This window comes from Coffea arabica, chromosome 2c (genome assembly GCF_036785885.1).
Source record: "Coffea arabica cultivar ET-39 chromosome 2c, Coffea Arabica ET-39 HiFi, whole genome shotgun sequence".
In the NCBI taxonomy this organism is placed as follows: Eukaryota; Viridiplantae; Streptophyta; class Magnoliopsida; order Gentianales; family Rubiaceae; genus Coffea; species Coffea arabica.
In genome coordinates this window covers 68,561,435-68,577,312 of record NC_092312.1, presented here as the reverse complement: position 1 = coordinate 68,577,312, position 15,878 = coordinate 68,561,435, and positions in this window count along the sequence as shown.

Sequence of the window (15,878 nt, the reverse complement as noted above, 5' to 3'; positions counted from 1 at the left end):
TTTGATAGACTAGTTTTTTTTTTTTTTCACAAAGATTAACAAAATTACTTAATTTTATTGGAAGAATAAATTTGGAATACTACTTTCTTAACATACCCTTATATTAATTGGAAGTTAGTCATAGCCTTACATTAATGATTCATAGAAAGTTGATTACATTAAATTCATGGAAAGTTAAAATGAAGGAAGAATCAATTGTCACTTTATGTAAAAAAAATTACTGTAACGATTTGATATATGTGAGGTAAAAAAGTGACAGGAAAATGTGTTCACGGAAAACTAGGGATGGCAACCGGGGGGTTGGGGCGGGGGACCCCTCCCCTATCCCCCGCCCCACTGCCTACAAATTCCCCCCGCCCCCACCCCATCCTCCGTCCCCCGCTTCCCCCGCCCCATCCCTGCCCCACCCCGCCCCGCTTCCTCCGCGGGTGCTCCCGCGGGGCTAATAAAAAATTGTTATATAATTTTATTATAGTTAAATTTTAGCAAATAATTAAATACTAAAATATCAACACATTATCAAATTATTATTCATTGTAATTTTACAATTGAAACATATAAAAACAATCAAACAAAAATTATTTGAATATAATCCAACATGATGAAATAAATATAACTAAAGTAGTCAAGTTTTCACTTTTGACACAAATACAATCACTAATTCATTATTGTGCTTGTGCTTTATTTTTTAAGAAAAAATTGTTATTATATTAAGTGTAATTAGGGATTTAGTATAAATGTATTAGTAAATTTAGTATAACCAATTAATAATTTGTATTAGTACACATATATAATTATTAGTATAATTAATAATATCAATTATATTATATATATACTAATAGATATTATATAATACATATAACTAATAATATCATTATTATAAGTTTGTAACTAATTATATTATATATTATATATATAATTATATGCATATATATTTTATATATTCATTTTTTTAAAGTGCCGCCCCATTTCTAAGCAGGGGGAAAAAAATTCCCCCCGCCCCCGCCCCCGCCCCAACCCCCTCCTCGTTAGCCCCTCGCGGGGCAGGTGGTTAATGGAAAACGTAGCAATTTTTCTACGAAAAATCGCTGTCCAAATACCGCATTTTCAGTTAAAACGTTTTCAGCGCCTAGTGCTCCATTTTATTCTCAAAAGAAGGCCAAGAAAGAGTCAGTCATCACTTTAAACTTTCATTCAAAATGTTTCAACCGCTTTGTGTTCCATTTCATTTTCAATCATCCACCGATAGTGCATTCAAGATTTTATCACTATAATAGTCTTCAAATTTTACATTGGACTCTATATATATGACAGATAATTAGGCTTAAACAAAGGCAATTAAAATGGATAGCCTCACCAATTTCAACTTAGGAGTATAATCATCTTCTTGTGGCGTAGCATTTAAGTCAATAGATGGCCTCACCGATTTCAACTTGGGCAAAAAAAAATTTTGCATTCCAAAAATGACTTGCTTACGTTCTTGATTCATAAAAACAAAATCATACTCTTTTGTTAGAGTTTCATCAGAAATTTTGGAAAAATATGAATGGTTTTTCAATTTTTCACTCATGGTTTGTAGAAATGATGACTTTTTATTCCCCTACTGATATAAAACAAGGTTGAAAGTATAACAAAGTATGCCTTTTCATATTACCAATATTTTTGAAAAAGTTAATTGCATTAAATGATGTAGGTTATCTATTCAATAAAAACCTATATTAAATAAGGGTATTTTAGAAAAATTAAAAATTAACCAATATCTTCAATGAGAAAGTGAACTGTAATTTGGGACAAAAGGAAAAAGGAAAATGAACTTATCAAAGTGGGATGGAAGGAGTACATTTCCATGACATTTGTATACTTTTTAAAGGCTTTATTAGGCCTTTAATGTAGAATAAAAGGTACCAATAAGAGAAATTATGTACCGATAACAGACAAAAATCTAAGCGGGAATGTTATAAAATAATTAAATATTATGGGTGTCTATCACATTTATCTGATCTCCTAAATGTTAACAAGTCTTTCACGTTTTTTCGAGATGATAAAGCTATCACGACTTTTGAGGTGATAAAGATGGTACAATTTTTAATAAAGCTATTACGACTTTCGATAAAATTGTATGATTTTCGATAAAGTTGCACGCCTATCAATAAAACTACACTAAAACTATCACATCTTACAAGAAAATTATATCACTATTTTAAAGAAGTAGAGTGCTGTACTTTCCCCTGTAAATAAGGGTTACCCTTTTGTATCAAAGTGATAAAAAAATGAAATTTGATTTGAGTGAATGAAAGAATAGTTCTTTTCTTACTTTTCTCTTCTTCTTAAAACTTTTCAATTTCTTGTTTTCTTAGTCTAATACCTACCACATAATAACTCAAATCCTATGTAGCATTAGTTTTATAACATACGGAGATTTTCTTTTAATTTTGAAACCCTTTCACAATTACTAGCACCGATCAGAAGTGTAGGACAATAAATGAGATTCGAAGTCATTTAAATCATTAAAAAAGGGTTCATTTTCATTTCACGTAACGTAATTAATTAGACGTGTCATATAACTAATATTTACGAGAGAAACTCATCCCAAAAAAAATTACAAAAGAGAAAAATATCAAAGTAGAAATTATGTACTAATAAGATCCTAAAAAGCCTAAAACGACAATGGCACCGGTAATACCGAAACTTTTTTCCCAAACCGAATTCTAATCCAGTTTTTGCATTTTTTGTTTGTTTTTGTTAATTTATTTTTTATTTTTGGCCGCTAAAATCGATAATAGTATTCGGTGGTCATCTCCCAATAAAATTCCTTTACATTGAATTGACTGACACTACTATCATGTCGCTCCAAATCCTAAAGGTCTCTCAACTCTCAAGGGAATCTATCTTATCTACTGAAGCAAACAGAAGCAATGACCTCACCAGTGCTAGTCTCTTTGGATTGGACAAGGGGCAGAATGACCGTCCCTGAATAATCAACGGTCAGATTTTGGCCAAAAAAAAAAATGGTTTAGATCACAAGTTGTACATTGATTTTCACAACGCGTGTAGGGCTTGCAAATTTTTGTATTAAAGTTACACATTATACAAACAAAATTACGCGCGATGTAAAATGACCAAAATCGCCTGGAAATCGTTCCTGCCCGCTGTCCCTTTGGATCTGTCCATGGTAGGCACAATTTGACCGTGCCTGACGTAAGAGCACAATGTGGGCGAGACACGTGTGAGAAACATTAATTATAACCACCTGCGGAAAATAGTGGTGGTGGTGGTTAGACGCGCATGAATAAATAAGGAGGAGGAAACGGTTTGGACCAAAGCATAAGCAGAATAAAAAGTTGAAAGTAGCACGTAGATTCTAATGGGACAAACACGAGGAAATCTATTATGATATTGTCAGCATTGAATGAATAATAATTATATAAAATTTAAATTTAAACTCCAACTTTTGCATATGTATCATGAATCTAATAGTAAAAGTATATACACTATTAATGTATATAAGAGTTACTCAATCTATTATACTAGAAATTTATTAGGCCATGTTTTCTAAAAGATTTCTAATAATCTATATCCATATGTATTGCAGAAGGGGTTTTTAGCAGAAACCCTCTCAATGGCTTCCAACCTTCTCATTCTTTTTTCTAGATTTTTGTATTTATTTTAATAAATAAAAAGTAGTGGGTTATAACCAACCCATCACTAATCAAATTTAAAATTTAAAACATTCCCACTATCTACTTCATAAACCGTTTATAGTTTGTTATTTATACTTTAAATCTTTTTTACTCCTTAATTAAAGACAAATGCTCATTCGTATGCTATTTTAATAGAATGTTACATTTTTATAATTAAGAAATATTTATCACCAAACTAATCCTATAACCACCCCTACAAATGAGCTTTGCAAATTACAATCACATTTCAAAAAAATCACAAATGTGCAACTAAATGTAAAGTTAAGGGGGTAAAGTGCAGCTAAATGTAAAGTTAAGGGGTTTACTATATTTAACCCTAAAAAAAATCCCAAGAACGGAACAAGTAGTGGGTTATAGATTTTTGTATTTATTTTAATACATAAAAAGTAAGGGATTTTTAGCAAAGACCGTTTCCAAACTTCTCATTCTTTTTTCTAAATTTTTGTATTTATTTTAATACATAAAAAGTTGTGGGTTATAACCAACCCTATCACTAATCAAATTTAAAATTTAAAACATTCCCACTATCTACTTCATAAACCGTTTATAGTGTGTTATTTATACTTTAAATCCTTTTTACTCCATAATTAAAGATAAATGCTCATTCACATGCTATTTTAATACAATTTTAATTCGAAAGTATACAACATTATCAAGAAACGGCAGAACCAATTAGGACTAGATTTTGACCCCAAAAAAAAATTAGGCCTAGATGCCACTGGCACGTTGCCGTAACTTGCAATGCCAATTAGGACTATTTAGCACCTTTTTTTTTTGCAAGGAATTAGGGCACTGTAAAATTTATTTAGGCAAACTTTATCTCATCGGTGATTTGAGTATCAAGTTATTGAATATACTACAAATCCTATAATCATGCTCACATTTCCCCCACGTTTCTTGATCATCTAATAAGGAAACTATAAAAACTAACGAGAAAGAAAAACATTGAAAAAGGAAAATGCATGGTTGATGTAACAGACGGCTTTTCTAACTTAAAATGGTTGACGTATGGTTGCAAACACAATGATTGGAAATATTAGCATCTTAAAATGCATATGAAGAAAAGAAAAAGAATATGTAACAAATTCAGCAATTTTTTAAGTGCATTTTTGTCCAAATTTAATTATGTTATTCATAGTTATAGTTCAACTTTAGGAGGAGTGTACATACATATTTCTTCCATATTACCTATCACTTCAGGAAGCAAGAAGACGCTTCAGCGCAAATTATGAAGACACCAATCCCTCCTTCAAAACACTACAACCAAGTAAAACTTTTTCATTTTAGTTAAAGATTAAATTGTTGCCTGGCGTTTATATCTTCTGCACCCAAGGCTGCAATATTTAGTTTTCAAAACTTTCAAACGTATATTCTTATGTAACATATATTTTCAACGATAGTTAAGAATATGTCCTTGAAGTCTGAGCATAAACATTAATGAATAGTTTCTGTCCGGATAAAAAATTAATGAAATATATCTTTACATCTATATGTATTGCACGAGAGGTAGGGAAGGGTAACATTTGATACTTGCTGTGCTTTTAGTATTTCTCTAGATATTCTTCATTGGAGCTTTGTTCAAATTTTTTAATATATGTTAAGGGTTTAGATAAGGTACATAAATACAATATAGATTAGATACTAAAATAGTACTTTTTAAATTTTTTACCTTTTCCATGTAACTAATATAACTAATTCATTTCCAACGCACGGGATAAAAGAAATATATTAGTTAACCTTCATAATTTAGTTTTTAACCTTTCAAATTTAATTTTTTCAAAAATATATACCCCGACAATAATATACGAAAATAAACTACTAGCCACTTGCATGTTAGTGGTTTTAGCCATGTATTTCAAATTACTACATGTACCAAAATATATTTAAATAGGGATTACTGTATTAATTGTGGGTGTTAACAACAATTCTATTGGTACTTAATTTTCATTTGATTAGAATACAATTGTATATTTGACCATTGATGCTATTTCTTCTTTAACTATTGTATTTCTTTGGTTAACAATTCTCATACAATGTATCACATCATTATATTTAAAACAAATACAAAACTATTGATTGTTAGTTTAATATATATTTTAATGCATTTCTAGATCAAAGAAATAAAAATTCTACCTCTCATCAAGTTCGACAGCCATCGATATCACCAGTGATCCATCGTGATCATGGTAAATATAAAAATTTCTTATGTCGTCAAACTCATCTTGCAATTACACTTTTTGCTGCATTATCTTGCTAAATCAACTGTTTACATGACATAATATTAGATGGAATACATAATGATTCAGCAATTATTGAAGTTCCCCGCACACCAACGTCGACATGTGAGGGGCACAACAATGGTAAGATCTAGGTTTCTCGCTTATTTTTAACATATAATTATCCATTACTATTGCATGCGAGGGTTTTTTATCAGAAAACTTTCACACATCTCCAAAATCCCAATCCCTTTTTCCTAGAATTTTACATTTATTTTAATTCACACACATTGGTTCCAAATTTTGGTACAATCAAACCATTTCAAATTCTTTTGTTTGTTACTGGTATGCAAATTAAATTTCCATGATTTCCAATTCCTCCCCATGTCTAGTTGACCCTTATTCACAGTTTCAAATTTATGTCAAACTTATCCAAATCACATTTGCAAAATTTTAGATTGATAACACAAAATTTATAATAATTAACTAATAACATAAATTATTTACAATTTTAGTGTAGACCTCTTTAGAGAGCTCCCAACTCCCTATCTTTTTTCTTATTTTTATTTGTTTTTAATTAAATAAATAAATTTCAATCTTTGAATTAGATACTTACCATGTATGCCATTATAAGTTAGTTACATTTTTGAAATATTAACAACATTCAAAATACTAGCACAATTTGAAATTACATACTTATCATATAGGCATTTATGAATGAGTAACATTTCTAAAAATATTAACAAAACTTAACATACTAACACAATATCACGCTTGTAAATGTTTATTACTAATAAGGAAATAATATTTGAAATCCTTCAAATTGGTAATACAAAATGAAAACAACTTATCAAACATAAAAGGTAAAACATACCATCAAATTCATAAAAGAACTAACATTTACTCCAGTCATTCTTTTAGGTAATTCCAACATAAATATGTATTGTTACCTTTGGTAATTCTAACTTAAATATGTAACTACTGTTTAAACATTAAATTAAAATGTCCAATTCATAAACATACAACATTTATATTGTCTAAAGTTAAAAAATCAAAAGAACAAATTTATGTATGAAAAGATAACACTCTAAGTTTTTGGTAGGGCACTACCCAAAAACATACTATTAATTTGGCAAGAACAAAATAAAAATAGCTTAGGAAATATCAAAATTAAAAAATAATATCAATTTTAAAAAGGAAATAAACAAATGACAGTAGTTTTTACATTTCATGTTCTTTATTTGGAACAGTTAAGGGTGGGAAAAACACCCGCTAATCTAAATATCCACCATATCCGATTGATCCAACCCGAAAATTAGGATACCCGATTCATATTATTTGATCGGGTCAAAAGAGGGTCGAGTACTAGCTTAGATATGGGGCGGGTTAGGGTCACATAATTACAAACTCACGAATGCCCGACTCACCCGCATATATATTTTTTTATTTTTTATTTATATATACTATAAAATAATATTTTTAGAGCTAAATGAGTAATTTTATTCAACAAATTGCATTACAAATATGAAAGACTATAGTTTGTTTATAAGATTTATTTGTAGACGTCATGATCTTATATTTTTTAGAAAATACTTTAATTAATATGGAATATATATTTAAAAAAAGGTGCTGCTTATTTCAAATTTTTATTGATTTTGAATTCTTTGAATTTTTTCCATTTTCTTGTATTCTCTTCACATATTTATTACTTGGTAGGAGACTTTATTTGAGAAAAAATCTATATTAAATCTTATCTGAATATGTAAAATATAAAATTAAATTACTATAAATTATTTTTTTAAAAAAATTAAATGATAAGTTGGGCAGGATGGGTACCCGTTGAGTTGATCCTATCTCAATGGGGTACCCATTGATATGCGAGGTGGGCAAGGGTCAAAAAATGGTTAACTTGTAAGGTATGGGTCGGGTCAGCAAAATGGTGCACAGGACAGGTACCCGACCAGTGCCTACCCCCTGAGACAGTGCCTATCAATAATGTTAAAAAAAAAAGAAAGTTAACATAGGCATTTAAAATCTTCCCTTGGATTTTGCTATGATCTATTTTGAAAAATGTACGTACTAGAATAAAGTCAAAAATACAACTACATAAGGCAAAATATATAATTTTTTATTGGCTTGGGCACCTATTAGGATATATTTCAGGTGTCATAAAAATGTATGATTAATTAGAAAAAGTAAATAAATGCAAAAGATGGTAGGTAAGATTAAATAAGGAAAGTATATAAATATAAGGATGATTAATAATTATTATTATGTGTATCTATATAGTAGATTAGATGAATATTAGATATAATAATGAGTGCCCATTGGGCGTCCATTAGAGAAACCCAATTTCTATTCTTTTCATGTACTATTTTAGATATTTCATAATTGATATTCAATGCTAATGATAAGGTTTTGTTTATAGTAAATAATTCAAATCGGTTTTAAGTAGCTACTTTCATTAGTGTTTATATTTTTTCCTTATTTATCTCATTATTACTATTATACAAGTACATAGTGTTGCTTTGTTATTTTTGTTGACTTGAGTCTTTCTTAAGGTTCATTTGGGGGTTATATTGACTTGTCAAAAAGTACTTAGTTGAGATTTTGTAAAGCATGTGTTGTGTGGTTGATACAGAAAAAGGTATTGGTGTGTGGGTATTTTGAGTATTTTGGTGTGCTTATTTTTATGGATAGTGGTTGGATTTTTTTTTAAATATTTTACAGAGGGTTTACTATATGTATTTTTAATCATTCAAAGACAACCTTAAGTTAATTAACCATCATATTGAATGAAACTTTCATTTGTATAAAATGTAAATTATAATAATGGAACACGAGCAGTACAACTATGCAAAATCAGTCACTATTTGTTGTAATTCAATTCAATTCGATTTATTTTCAATATTTTATATTTTATATTTGGGTTTGACTTAAATATTTTTCATTAGTTATTAATACACAGGCATAGGATTGCTTTTGTATGTATTTTTTATGGATCGAATTATTTTATGCACAATATTATCAAATATTGACATGTAATAGATAAATAAAATTTGACTTGAAATTATCCATATAAGTATACCTACATAAATTTTTTTTATAATCCATAGTACTTTTTCTATTTTGAGAAATAGGAACATGCAACTATAGTTAAAAATTAACTCGATGTTGAAAATAATTAACACGTTCTATTGAACCTTTTTTTATATCTTTTTTTTAATCTAATTCATTTTAATAAATTTGGAGACAAAAATAGTACTTCTAAAAAATTCTTTTGATTTTAACTTTCGTGTCAAAAAATAAAATTTTGATATTATTATGGGTTAAAATGTAAACTCGTGCATAGCACGAGCCAAAATACTAGTTATAAAGGGTTTGAGCAAGGATATAATGCTTTTAAATCATACAAAAATAGTCACTTTCATTATTTGCAAATATACTGTGTATATCTTATCTTTTCATGCAAAATTAGTATCTTTTCAAATTGATTACTTCCAACTTTACCAAAGTAATTAGTGTAAAAAAAATACTTACACATTTTAAGCATTAATATTTACATATCTATGCTACGTACCATTCATTGGTTCCAAACTTCTAAAAGCTTTTCTAAACAAACCCAATTTTGTATAGAGTTTACAATTATTTTTTGAGTAAATCTTATATACACTAACAGTGTATACACTATCACCGTTGGATCCATAACATGTGTGCAAAAGTTGAATTTCAAATTCAAATTTTATATAGTTGTCATTCATCTAAAGCTAACAAAAATTTATAGGTACAGACATGGGAAGACAAGAAGACTGAGTGAAGGCCCTCTGTCCAAGGAATTTTTCGTATTAAACAAGAACAACGCTTCTATCTTCTTTCGGGACTTCTGAAGAAGACCTAACTTTTGTGGATTTACATTTCTAAATCAGCATAAAACTGGAAAAAAATTGGACTTGAACAAAGATATGGGCATAAACCTGGCAAAGGCTAGCTTTGGATGGTTATACTAGGTATCCTAACATCTAGTGCTTCAAGAATCTACATCTAGTGCCTCAACAAGCTTTCAGGTACACTTAAATGTAGTGCAACTCTTAAATTCTTTTTTTTCAATGCTAAATTTAAGCACCTAATTACTATTGATAGTTAAATTTGTTTGTAATAGATTAAAAAATAAAACAGTAGACGTGACACTGTGATATTCTCATCCCAAACCTCTGTTGCCAGAGTTTATGTTCACAAAGATTAAATAGCTCTATGAAAATATGATGCTGTTGAGAAAGGGAAGCATATATACCTCTCAACCTTAAGCTTTCCCGGGAGAGAATCAGTCTCGATTTCAATTTTCCAATCCTTATAGTCTTCTTGTTGCTTCTCCCGTGCAAACTCAGCACCTTTTAAGATGGCTTCAGCTTCAGCCTCATCAATTTTCATCTCCGACAACTCATGCGTTAGAACATCCACCAAGTTCCCCATGTTGTCTCTTATCACCACTCCCAAATAGCTAGACAAACCAGCCTTCCCAGCATCAACGTTTACTTTAAGATGCCTAAAATTAAAACCAAATTAGAACCAAAGAAACAACAATAAAAGAATGTGATTTTTTAGCTCTATCAAAACACATAGTTACCCGATTAAAATTGGGCTTCTTCCAGCAGGCATCCTGTATAGGGTTAATCCCATAGGCATTTCCATCTACAATCTTCAAATTTCTTCTGGTAATCTCATTAAGAAGGCCCCATTGCCTTTCAACATTAGTCCTTGCTAATATGGGTGCCCACTCACCACATTTGACTTCTTTCTTAGGCAAAAGCTTTGGATTTTGCTTGTATTGATACTCTTCTACAAGAGTATGATACCTTAGCTTAGTATCCTCAACATCAACAAACACATCCTGCATTTAAACAAGCAGTTTCAATATAGATGGAAAAGTGAAAAATCCAAAAATGGATAGAAATTTTCAAGAGAAAATCCTGATCATATAAAGTCCTTTAACTCGGATGTTGAAGCAAAGATCTAAAGGATGTTAGTTACCTTGCTGAGAAAATGTATACATATAACAAGATCTCAAGGATTCCTTAAATGTAGTGCAACTCTTAAATTCTTTTTTTCGGTGCTAAATTTAAGCACCTAATTACTATTGATAGTTAAATTTGTTTGTAATAGATTAAAAAACAAAACAGTAGACGTGACACTGTGATATTCTCATCCCAAACCTCTGTTGCCGCAGTTTATGTTCACAAAGATTAAATAGCTCTATGAAAATATGATGCTGTTGAGATAGGGAAGCATAGATACCTCTCAACCTTAAGCTTTCCCGGGAGAGAATCAGTCTCGATTTCAATTTTCCAATCCTTATAGTCTTCTTGTTGCTTCTCCCGTGCAAACTCAGCACCTTTTAAGATGGCTTCAGCTTTAGCCTCATCAATTTTCATCTCCGACAACTCATGCATTAGAACATCCACCAAGTTCCCCATGTTGTCTCTTATCACCACTCCCAAATAGCTAGACAAGCAAGCCTTCCCAGCATCAACGTTTACTTTATGATGCCTAAAATTAAAACCAAATTAGAACCAAAGAAACAACAATAAAAGAATGTGATTTTTTAGCTCTATCAAAACACATAGTTACCCGATTAAAATTGGGATTCTTCCAGCAGGCATCCTCTATAGGGTTAATCCCATAGGCATTTCCATCTACAATCTTCAAATTTCTTCTGGTAATCTCATTAAGAAGGCCCCATCGCCTTTCAACATTAGTCCTTGCTAATATGAGTGCCCACTCACCACATTTGACTTCTTTCTTAGGCAAAAGCTTTGGATTTTGCTTGTATTGATACTCTTCTACAAGAGTATGATACCTTAGCTTAGTATCCTCAACATCAACAAACACATCCTGCATTTAAACAAGTAGTTTCAATATAGATGGAAAAGTGAAAAATTCAAAAATGGATAGAAATTTTCAAGAGAAAATCCTGATCATATAAAGTCCTTTAACTCGGATGTTGAAACAAAGATCTAAAGGATGTTAGTTACCTTGCTGAGAAAATGTATACATATAACATGATCTCAAGGATTCCTTAAATGTAGTGCAACTCTTAAATTCTTTTTTTCGGTGCTAAATTTAAGCACCTAATTACTATTGATAGTTAAATTTGTTTGTAATAGATTAAAAAACAAAATAGTAGACGTGACACTGTGATATTCTCATCCCAAACCTATGTTGCCGGAGTTTATGTTCACAAAGATTAAATAGCTCTATGAAAATATGATGCTGTTGAGAAAGGGAAGCATATATACCTCTCAACCTTAAGCTTTCCCGGGAGAGAATCAGTCTCGATTTCAATTTTTCAATCCTTATAGTCTTCTTGTTGCTTCTCCCGTGCAAACTCAGCACCTTTTAAGATGGCTTCAGCTTCAGCCTCATCAATTTTCATCTCCGACAACTCATGCGTTAGAACATCCACCAAGTTCCCCATGTTGTCTCTTATCACCACTCCCAAATAGCTAGACAAGCCAGCCTTCCCAGCATCAACGTTTACTTTAAGATGCCTAAAATTAAAACCAAATTAGAACCAAAGAAACAATAATAAAAAAATGTGATTTTTTAGCTCTATCAAAATACATAGTTACCCGATTAAAATTGGGCTTCTTCCAGCAGGCATCCTCTATAGGGTTAATCCCATAGGCATTTCCATCTACAATTTTCAAAATTCTTTTGGTAATCTCATTAAGAAGGCCCCATCACCTTTCAACATTAATTCTTGCTAATATGAGTGCCCACTCACCACATTTGACTTCTTTCTTAGGCAAAAGCTTTGGATTTTGCCTGTATTGATACTCTTCTACAAGAGTATGATACCTTAGCTTAGTATCCTCAACATCAACAAACACATCCTGCATTTAAACAAGTAGTTTCAATATAGATGGAAAAGTGAAAAATCCAAAAATGGATAGAAATTTTCAAGAGAAAATCCTGATCATATAAAGTCCTTTAACTCGGATGTTGAAGCAAAGATCTAAAGGATGTTAGTTACCTTGCTGAGAAAATGCATACATATAACAAGATCTCAAGGATTCCAAATGCAAAACACTATTGTCTACTATGTTAAGCTGTACAATCCATTCAAGAAAAAAAATAAAAAAGCAAATACACAAATCTAATTGCAAGCTTAGATGATCAAATAGGAGGACTGGCACTAGCATGCCTTACATTATATCATATAGCTACAGGTGGTGGAGTTATACATGGGTCAAGTGGCCAGCACCAAATTTACTGGTCCTCTTCTGGATAGTATACTCACTGAAGGATGACATCCGATAGTCAGTGTAGAGCATCTTAGTGGATGGAACTGAACTTGATGTTCAAGTTCCCTTGCTAAGATATACGGCAAGGGATTATATATATACAGTAAGAAAAAATATATATACAGTAAGATCTCAAGGATTCCAATGCAACATTATTTTCTACTTTGTTTAGATGTACAAACCATTCAAGGGAAGAAAAACAAATACACAAGTGTAATTGCAAACTTAGATGATCAAATAGGACTGGAACTAGACATATCATACCCTGAATGAACTACTACAAGTAACAATGTAATGCGAGATAAATAAATACACTCTTGTAAAACGCCACTTCATAATGAAAATTTCAACAATAGCAGAATTTTGAACACCATTTCATTAAGTGGCTGGAGCAAATAACAACAGAGCATTCGTAGAAATATCCCACATTAGTCTACATTATAAAACGACCTGCTGGTTCCTCTTTCATACAATAAATCCAAAATTCAGCATGTCAGCCTTCTCAGCACATTAAATCCTCTACTTCCGAATAAAGATATTTTTTTTAAAAAAAAATTCATGCTGAAAGTTCATGTTTACCTTGAACAGATTAAGCCCTCTTTATTTAGCTTTGACTGCTTCCACCGGTGCATAACTGATATTACAATGGGGTGGAAAGACTACAAAATCCACTAAAGCTACTACCTCTCGCGCTTGAGAGATATTAAACTTCATATTTTACAGACAGCAGCTTCATATGAATGCGAGGGTTTCTATGAGTGAATGTGAGTTTTCAGTCTTGTATGTGTATATAAGTCATGGAAAGAAAACTCCTCTCACGTGTAGAGTCTTTTTTTCTCTCTCTTGGGAAGAGAGCCCTTTTCCCTTTGGTGGGAACGCCTAGCTTTTTGAACTTTTTGAAATTCAAGAAACAACGAAGCAGACCACAAACTTTGAACCTGCACTAAATTCCAATGATGTCTGAAAATGAGAATCACTAAGCCTTGCATCCAGTGCTCATAAAGCGCTCATAAAGAAGGGGTCTTTAAGAGCCGTGCTACGCACGGTGTTGACATTATTGAAAAAAATGAAAATAAAATGGTGAATAAAAAAGGTTAAGAAATTGTACCAACACAATTAAAATGTAATATCTGTCTACCAATAATTTGAAATATGATAGAATGTGTATATCATTCAAGAACTACCTTTTTTAGAAAGATAAATCTTGAAAAAATAATAGAAATTCATATTAAAAACTGAATAATATATGAATAAAAATGAATGTAATTGAATGTTGTTAAAATGAAATACTTACAAATATTATGCATTTGATTTGATAATCATGCATGAAGGTGCGAACACTCAACTTTTAGTACAAAAGTCAAAATTAGTAATTTAATTAATTCTGTTGAATTTTGTGGAGTGCGAACTACAATTGAAAATGCACGATCTTTGCATGAATTGATTTGTTGGTTGAACAACCTATCACCATTTTCCTGAAAATTAAGTATGTACGAAATTCAAAATTAGTTTATTTTTTTACATAGTTTATAAATAGCATTATAAAAAACAAATATATGTCAAGAAATTCTACCTTCCTTTGTAATTCTCTGATATAAAAAGCATCACAACCAAATAAGAATCGTGCATGTCTATCTTGTAGATTAAGATGCATGTTACCACCGAAATCTCTGATTTGTATGTTAACATTATACCTATTTGACAAATAAAATGTAATATACAATACAGAAAAATATGTTGAAATTAAAAGTACATAAAATTAATTACCTAACAACAATGTCGACAATGTCATTACAATTCAGACCAAAGTGACAAAGAATCAGATAATGACAATCTTTTTGTGATAAGAAACATTAACTATTTTGGCCTAAAGGTACGGAAACTGTCATCATGACAATATCAAATACTATACATAGTTATCGAACTCCAAGAATCCAAACTAAGTGGCAAACAATCTGAAAATGTAAATTTTCTATCGTAAAAAATTTCTCATATCAAATTCCATCATTTTTGTATCTGGAGGAATTTGGTTCCATCAAAAGTCAAATACCAATACTTGTGTCATAGGGAAAAAGATGACATAAAAACAGTGATAGACATCTATTGCTTTGACTATAAAATAAATTATTATACTTACTGTTGCGTAATAAGTTGTTATTGAATCATGAGAAAATGAGTCTAAAACGATGACCTATTACCTAACATTTCACTTCTATTTAAAGGCGAAAGACAATAACAGCAATAAGCAATAAAAAAATATTACATTATTGGAAATAATATTTAAAAAAACAATGGAAATGCAAATGTTTAAAGAATAAACAATATAGAAATTTCTAATTTGATGCGAATGACGTTTTAATCGGTGTAGTTGGGATTTTGTCCATCGAATTTGATGTGAGATTTCTCTTTCGTCAACGCAAAGTTGCTTAAACTTTTTGAACTAGTGTATGAAATCGTTACGGTGTACGTTTTTTTTTCTAAACAAATGTTTCCTTCTTTGTAATCTTGCGAGTTTGAAATTTTGGCTATCGTTGAAATGCTTGTTGGCGGGCATGTTCCTTATTAAAATTAGGTTAAGGGCTAAGATGGATACCATAAAAAAGTTGAAGGAGATAATAAGTTCTTAGGGAAAACGCAAGAAAATTTTCTTAATTGGAGTG